The following is an 8,408-nucleotide window of genomic DNA, read 5'->3' as shown; positions in this document are numbered from 1 at the left end:
AGAAAAATTGCCCCGGACTAAATATGGGGTAACTTAAAGTTTGACCCTGACTTTTGTTTCTGCTCATCGCAAAGCTTAAACACACTGTAAATTGCCTTATTTTTAAAATAAAAGTAAAATCAACATCTGAGCGGCCAAATCAACATGGTATCCATGGTACTGGAAACAGCAATGTCGCCATAATTACAACATAAAGGACTAATCACATTATACTGCCAATAAAAGTGCCTGTAGGGCAGGGGCGTCCAACATGCGGCCCGTGGGCCAAATGCGGCCCTCGAGACCTCGAGGTGCGGCCAGCATAAGATCGGCAGCCAGGGCAACCGATCTTACGCGGGCCGTACCTCGAGCCCTGCTACAACAAGAGCCCTGCTACTTACAAGCGGGAGGGTCTTTTGTACTGCAAAGAGGAAGCGGAACCCAGCAGAGTTCACGTGACATCACATGACTCTGCTCCAGTCCTGCTTCCTCTGTGCTGTACCAGAGAACGCAGAGGGAGGTCGCGCCCCCTGCTGAACTCTGTGAGCGGCATCGAGGAGCTGCAGTGCCAGTAAGGGGGTGGGGAGGGTGTTTGAATGAGTATGCGTGATTGAGGGAATTAATCTGTGAATGAATGAGTATATGAATGAATGAGTGTGTGTGTGTGATAGCATGGATGTGTAAGTGCTGGAACCTAGGCATGATGGGACTGTGATTGCTGTTAGCAATCACACTCCTATCATGCCAAGTCAGCCAGTACATGCTGAAACCTAGCTAGCTTCCCCCCTTGTGTATTGATGCAGCCAGATGTATGGGGTCTGCACATCACTTACAGCCACCTTGTACCAGCATGTTCTGGCTGACTTGGCATGATAGGAGTGTGATTGCTAACAGCAATCACAGCAAGCACAGTCCCATCATGCCTAGGTACCAGCATTTACTCGTTGCCTGGGTATGATAGGAGTGTGATTGTTAAAGTCATTTGCCAAGTCATTTGCTAATTTTTTTTGTGCAATTGTGGTGTGCTACCTACTTTTATTAAAAATGTGAGTTTTTATTATTATTTTTAAAGGTGGGGGGTCATTTTCGATTTTGGTTAAGTGAATGTTTTGGTCCAGAAGTTTCATTTTGGTGCATCCCTAGAATAAATAGAACTATTTCATTTTTTATTATCCTTAATTTGTAGTCACAACACTTTCTAGGCCCAGAAATCAGTGAGGGTAAAGGTTTTGTGTCATTTACTTTATTTTAATCTGCATATTTTATTAAAGGCCATATTTTCTCACAGTAAAAAATGAGTGCGGCCCGCGCACGTATACAATTCTGGTGAAGTGGCCCGCTGCAGAAAAAACGTGGACACCCCTGCTCTAGGGGGTTATCAATCATTTATATTCAACAGTGTATTTTACTTTGAAGGTAAGTGGGCATTTGCCGTTAACCTAGCTTTAAAAAGCCATTACTGAGCTCTTCTGTTCTAAAAACAATGTGATGACGTACTGAATTACTCACAGTTACCCAAGTCTGTCTTATTATAGAGATTCAGTAGATCTTAGTCTGTGATTTTAGGATGATGCTCAATACATTACTGTGTGGTACAGCACCGGGTTCATTTCCAAATATTCAAAGTGGAAGATGTGTTTATTTTTCTGTGGAAAGGCAAGGATTGGGACAACTGAAGCCAAACCATTGGGCATAATTTGGCAGGGTCCTCCAACATGTGAAACACTGCCACGGTCATTACTGATAGAGTCACCAAATTCAGCTATTTATCTCAAGCTACAGTTTTGGTTTTTTTGTAAGTTTAACTCCTGAGTCCCAGTTGAAATCAGTGAGGACATAACTCGGGAAAAGTGTAAAGTGCTGTGAATTCACCCAACGTCTTCCACTGGATATAAACTGATTGGACTCGGGTCCCAAAATGCATATAGACCAGTTTAAAATGTAGTAATTCAGAAGTTTTAATGATTACTTAATTAGTTAAATTACAGCCTCATAAAGCTTGAGGCATTTTGTCTAAATATTGTGGACTGCAGATTGGTTTTAGCCATCACTTAGGCTAGTCAACAAGGTGAGCTGGAAAACATTTAACAATAGTGTATTTGTTTCGTGATAGCTCAATCTTGAGGAGACAGGGTTAAAATAATTTTATTTCATTGGGGTCTGTTAAAACTGAGAAATTAGGCCAATGTATTTTGGAAAGCGACCAGGAGACTGGAAATTCCCACCAATCTGGGTTTTATTCAATAGAATATACCGCTGCAAAATGTAGTAGAGCATCCTGGGGTAACTTTGGGTGGCTGATCCACTAAACAAATGTATCTTAAAGACCATTCAACTTTGCTGTGTGTTCTGCTGTGAACCTATAAAGAAAGAAATGCTTTATATTTCCTCTTTACATGAAATAATTAAGCCAAGTAATTCATTGCTGTACTACAGAAGGTGATTACAAAAGTATATCTTGGCAACACAAAAAATTATATCTAACGTCCTTTTACATGCCAACAGCGGGGAATAACCTCCAGAAGGCAGCAGGACGTCGAACGGGAGCTGGGATCCAGATACAGCGATACGGAATGGTCTCAGCAACTAATGACGAGAAATGATTTCATTCAAAGATATATGAGAAACCAGGTATGTGATTCGCCCAAAATAATGGCCCCTTTTTTCAGTGTTGAAAACCGACCTTCTAGGTTAAGAATGAAGAAGTGTAATAATTTTTTCAATTTAAATTACAATAAGAATAATTTAAATTGTGATTAAAAAGAAAATATACACCCTGCCCAATAATATAGTTGTGGACATGATCCAATCCTTTAGGGCTGGACATGGATGCATTTTTCCAAAATTTAGGAGTCATTTAAAATGACTTTTGAATGATAGTAAAGAGAGGAGTCCCTCTTTAAAATAAAATTAAAAAAAACGTTCTAAATGTTTCCCCGTGTACATAGATCATCATCAATAGGCCACTGAATCAAAATTCATGTTAAAGCCCAACCCCTGTTTTATAGACTGCATCTGGGCAGAGATTAAGGATAACCGCTAACGATGAGCCGTGTTCATTCTGTTTGGCGATTGTAAGCTATTGGTCTAAAGTGCAACAGCAAGAGGTTGTGACTTAATAAGGTTGAAAGTACGTTGTTACTGGCTGGCACGGCTTTCAGGGTAATGACATTAATGTCGAGTGGATGTAATTTAAAAATCCATAATTTGCTAATTAGGAAAAAATAGATGCTTTACAAATGAAGAATTATAGTGTATATAGCATCACATGAATTAGGTTAGATTGGGGCCACATAAAGTGGATTACATAAAATTCAGTTTTATTTGGGAAATTACAATACACATCTGTGTATGATGTCATAAAAGCAGATGCTCTATTGTGAGGTCATAGCCATGTATTGTACCTGTAGTTATACAACACGAAGGAAACGATAACAAAAATGTAGGTGTTTCTCAAATTTATTCTGATTTTATGATGTTAATTGGAAACCACCGATCTTGATACACTTGGCCAGGGCTCCGTCCATCCTTCAGGCCATCCAGTCTGAAGTGAAAAAGGAAAAGCCAGAGAGACTCTGGCCGCCCGATGAAGAGGACGTGTAAGATGCAGAGGACATGTCACATGCAGAGAACATGTCACATGAAGAGGACATGTCACATGAAGAGGACGTGTCACATGAAGAGGACGTGTCACATGAAGAGTCCTCTGTGGGTTCCAAAACTAATGGAATGTCCTGTAGTGTCTGCAAGCGGAGATTTGGTGTTGGTGGCTGGTACGGGGGAGTTGAACGGCGGCTCTCTATATCCTCCCACTCAATGTTCTGGAAGAATGGATGCGGCCTAATACACCCTGCGATCCAGAGGCGATCCTGAGGATCTTTACTCAAAAGATGATTCAAGATGTCACCAGCTTCTTCAGAGAGCTGTTTGATATACCGCGGGCTTTCATATACAATGGAACGCAACTCTTCACTATCGCTGGTACTGTGATTGAATGGTAAAGCCCCGTTAAGCATCTGGAATAGAATCACCCCAAAGGACCACCAGTCCACAGCAACACCGTATGCTTTGTTCATATGTATTTCCGGGGCCATGTAACGGAATGTTCCACATTCTCCTTTTATTTTTGTTGTTCCAAAAATGCCTTCTGCGACAAGACCGAAATCGCAGATCTTGGCATGGCCCTCTCCGTCAAGCAAGATGTTGTCCGGCTTCAGGTCTCGATGTATAACGCCCCGAGAGTGGAGGAACTGGATGCCACAGATGATTTCAGCTGAATAAAATGCAGCTGTGGTGTCGGCGAGGCAGCCCACCCTCTTCATATATGACTGAAGGCTTCCACCAGCCATATATTCCATCACTAATGATACGCAGGTCTCGGCTTGGAAGGCTGCATATCCGTGACACAGGAACGGGCTGTCTCGAGCCATCTCCAGGATCCTCCTCTCTTTCAGTAAGTACCGGGGCTTGATGGCTGTCTTGCGGATGGTTTTGACCGCTACCAGGGAATCTCTTCCAGGGACAGAAGCCAACATGACCTTTCCAAACGATCCTTCTCCCAGGACTGAGTGGAAGTTGAAGCCGGAGAGCGTCATGGGTAGAAGGCTCCGAAATCTTTTCGCAGTAAGAATGTGTTCCTCCATACTCCTGCGTCTTTTCATGGGAACCTTTCCCCTTCTGCGCTCCTCCAGATGTTCCTCTGCTCTTTCTTTCTCCTGCTGCCTCAGATTCTGGCTGCTTTTCTCGCTGTATCTACGCCGCTTCTTCTCATGTACGGAGCTGCCTTTGCTGGTTCTGGGGCGTTTTGTTGTGTCCTTTGCCCTCACACGCAGGCTGCTCTCCTCCCTTTCTTTAGGAGTACTTTTGGTCCTCTTCCTCTCGCTCCCTCTTTCTTCACGAATATTGCTACTCTCTTTCTTCTTTTTGAGGACAGGGACTCTACTGGCCAAGTGCTCTTTGTTCTGATCCTTACTCCTTTTTGCGGTGTTAGTAAAAGCTGTTTTCAGTCTATTGAAAAACTTGCACAGTTTTCTGGGGCAGCATCTCCCTACAATCCACCTCAGTCCATGGAGTAGACAGCAGTCCCCCATAGCTCTCCTTTTAAAAGGTTCTCCTTTTAAATCTCAACAATCTCTGATGTTGTTGGTAACAACACTTCAAGTCTGCTACGAATAGCTGCTTACAAGTGCCGGGCGCCCAACTACACTGAGAGAGCAGGTGAACGTTCTCCAGCTTTATAGTGGTAGTGATGTCACAATTCACTGCTTCACATTGTGAGGTCACAATGATGACTCTTCCACTTTACTGCTTTATGGATGTAAATACCCTAGTGGATTTTGTTTTAAATTATTGATAGGGCATCTTTGTATTAATCATAGAAAATGACCAGGGTGTCAATGTTTGGTGAATTTATATGAGACTTGGGCGCCGGCGGTAAGTTTGTGTTCGTTTCTGGGGAAAATAATGTTCTTCATATTTAGTGAAATTTAGCCAACGTTTTTTGTAAATTCCATTCGTCCATCCAGGTTGGAAACAAGAAATAAACGCGTAGAAGTTGAATTAAGGACAACTGTGTTGGGGGGGGGTATTTCTTTAAATTCTTGAAACTCTAATAATAACATCCGAGCTGCTGTAAAACTCATCCGCTCAGCTATTCACATGTAACAAAGTAACTGGGAATATCCATGTTTGTATACCTTGTTTAGCAGAGAAAATATTCCTGCGCATATTTATAATATTACATTAATAAAACAAGTCATTTGGCTTCAACATGCGTGCAGGTGCAATTTATGGAGGAACAAAGTCTTTTTTTTTCATTATGGGTGCAAAATGTGTACAAAGTGGGTGCAGTAGGAAGCCGGTGGGTTTTGCTCTGGCTGCGCTTTAGCTTGTTTTTTGCAAAATATCCATAACAGGAGGTTAAATTCAAACACAACAAGACTTCAATGTTCTTTAATAATAAAATAATAAAACCAGATACTTTCCGTCGGGTAAAATGCATTACTGTTTGGTCTTTCTTGCGCCTCTTATGATATTTAACAAAGAACATATGGAATTTACTCAGCAGTAACCTATGATCACCCAAGTAAAATATATGTTAAAGGAGCGATCAACTGAATGTCTCTTTCTTACATTCTTTATATTGTAGCTTATGGTATCATCAGATATAACAAAATGCACGATGATCTAGCCGGTCAAACATTTAGGTCTCTATGTGCGCTATTGGACATTCCAAGCATCAGAACATAGGCCACCATCAGTCAAAATAACAAAGTGGCCTATTTACTAAGTCTCTAACGTGAGAAGAGGCAGATACCACCGGCAGGTTGCCCTACACGTGTGGGCAGTTTAATTCTTGCTCAATCTATGTCATGTTCTGCCGGGATAAATGTGAGAACTTTTTCCAGGGACAGATCAAAGTTATAAAGTCTCTGACTCTGTAGTGCATTATTACTTGTCTCTGTTTTTTTCTTTTCCTATTTTCTTCCTTGCTTCCTATTGTGTTCATCGAATGTTTTGTATGTTTCCAGTGCTGAGAAAATTACATTTTAATAGGTTTTATTTAATAAATGTTTTTTAAAACATAATTATCTTTAATAAAAGGCAGTCTTGGGTATAATATTTACGTTTGCTTCCCATGTATTTCATGTTTCCCCTGAGCCATTTATCTGGTTTTTACCCCTATCTCTTATTTTCAGCCTCATTAATCCTTCCCCATTCCCCAAGTTATCCAGCTCCGCTCCTCAGTTTTTGCCCACTTGGTCTGGTTTCACATACCCTCTGGTGTGAATAGAATATACCGCTGCAAAATGTAGTAGATCATCCTGGGGTAACTTTGGGTCAGGGCCGGGATACCGGGATACCGGGAAATTTCCCGGTGGGCCGGCAGATTTGTAGGCCGGGCGGCTGCCCGAAATCTAATCTAAACGGCCGGCGCTACTTCAATTCTTTTTTTATTAAAGTATTAAAGCAGTGCCGGCCGCCTACTGATGGGAGCAACATGAGGGGTGAAAGCCCTGCCCTCTCGCACGGACCTTTCACCCCTCACGCTCCTCCCATCACTATGAAGCCATCAGATTAATGGAAATTTAATCGAAACGGCCGGTGCGTGCTGACACCGCCGGCCGGTGCTACTTTAATACTTTTTTTATTTTACTTTATATGGCAAGCCGATCCGGCATATTCAATTTAAAAAAAAAAAGAATTAGAGTAGCTCCGGCCGGCGGTGTCAGCACGCATCGGCCGTTTCGATTAAATTTCCATTAATCTGATGGCCGCATAGTGATGGGAGGAGCGTGAGGGGTGAAAGCTCCGCCCCCTCACACTCAGGCTGCTGGAGCACCGGATGTCCTGTCACTGACATCCTGTCAACATAGAAAACGGCGGCCTGCAGCTACCAGAGGACGGAGGCCAGGATGAAAAAGCCCCAAAGTGGAAGAAGTAGAAGGTAAATAAACACATTTATTTGTTTTAACAAACTGTATAATATTTTTTTTTATATAAAAGCCTTATGCCCCCCATATGCCACTCTGCCTCCCTGATATGCCTTATGCCCCTTATATGCCACTCTCCTTCCAGAAATGCCTTATACCCCTATATGCCACTCTGTTCCATGATATGCCTTTTAACCCCCTAAATGCCAGAGTGGCATATAGGGGCTACAAGGCATTTCTGGAGGCAAAGTGGCATATAGGAGGTTAAAATGCATATCATGGGGCAGAGTGGCATATAGGAGGGTATAAGGCATATCAAGGAGGCAGAGTGGCATATGGGGGGGCATAAGGCTTTTCTGGAGTGCCCCATGGTATGCCTTTTAACCCCCTATATGCCACTCTGTCTCTATAAATGCCTTTTAACCCCCTATATGCCACCCTGCCTCTATAAATGCCTTTTAACCCCCTATATGGCAGAGTGGCATATAGGGGTATAAGGCATTTCTGGAGGCAGAGGGGCATATAGGGAGTTAAAAGGGGACAGAGTGGCAAGCCTGGGGCAGATGTCTGGCACTCCACCAGAATTGATCTGTGTTTTTTTTCTGGATGTACCCTGCAATACGAAAAGACATCAGATTCTACTAACTTAATCAGGTTCTATTAACTTAAGTAATTGAAAGCTCCTTGACATGGGGCTCTGTGCAAAAGAAAATAAAAAGGGGGTAGAAGGGGCTGTTGGTAACCCTATTAGAGGAAGGGAAAGATTGCATCAGGTTCTGGGCAACAGCTACTCGTGTGATATGCCTTTTAACCCCCTATATGGCAGAGTGGCATATAGGGGGTGTAAGGCATTTCTGGAGGCAGAGGGTCATATAGGGGGTTAAAAGCAGGCATAGTGGCAAGTCTGGGGCAAAGGTGCATAACTGGGGGGGGGCAGGTTGGCAAATAAAAGGAAATAAAAACAAAAATGTCTCAATCTAAAAATGTAGTAAATGC

This window comes from Spea bombifrons, chromosome 3 (assembly GCF_027358695.1).
Source record: "Spea bombifrons isolate aSpeBom1 chromosome 3, aSpeBom1.2.pri, whole genome shotgun sequence".
NCBI classification, from domain to species: Eukaryota; Metazoa; Chordata; class Amphibia; order Anura; family Pelobatidae; genus Spea; species Spea bombifrons.
Note: the sequence above shows the minus strand (reverse complement) of the source record.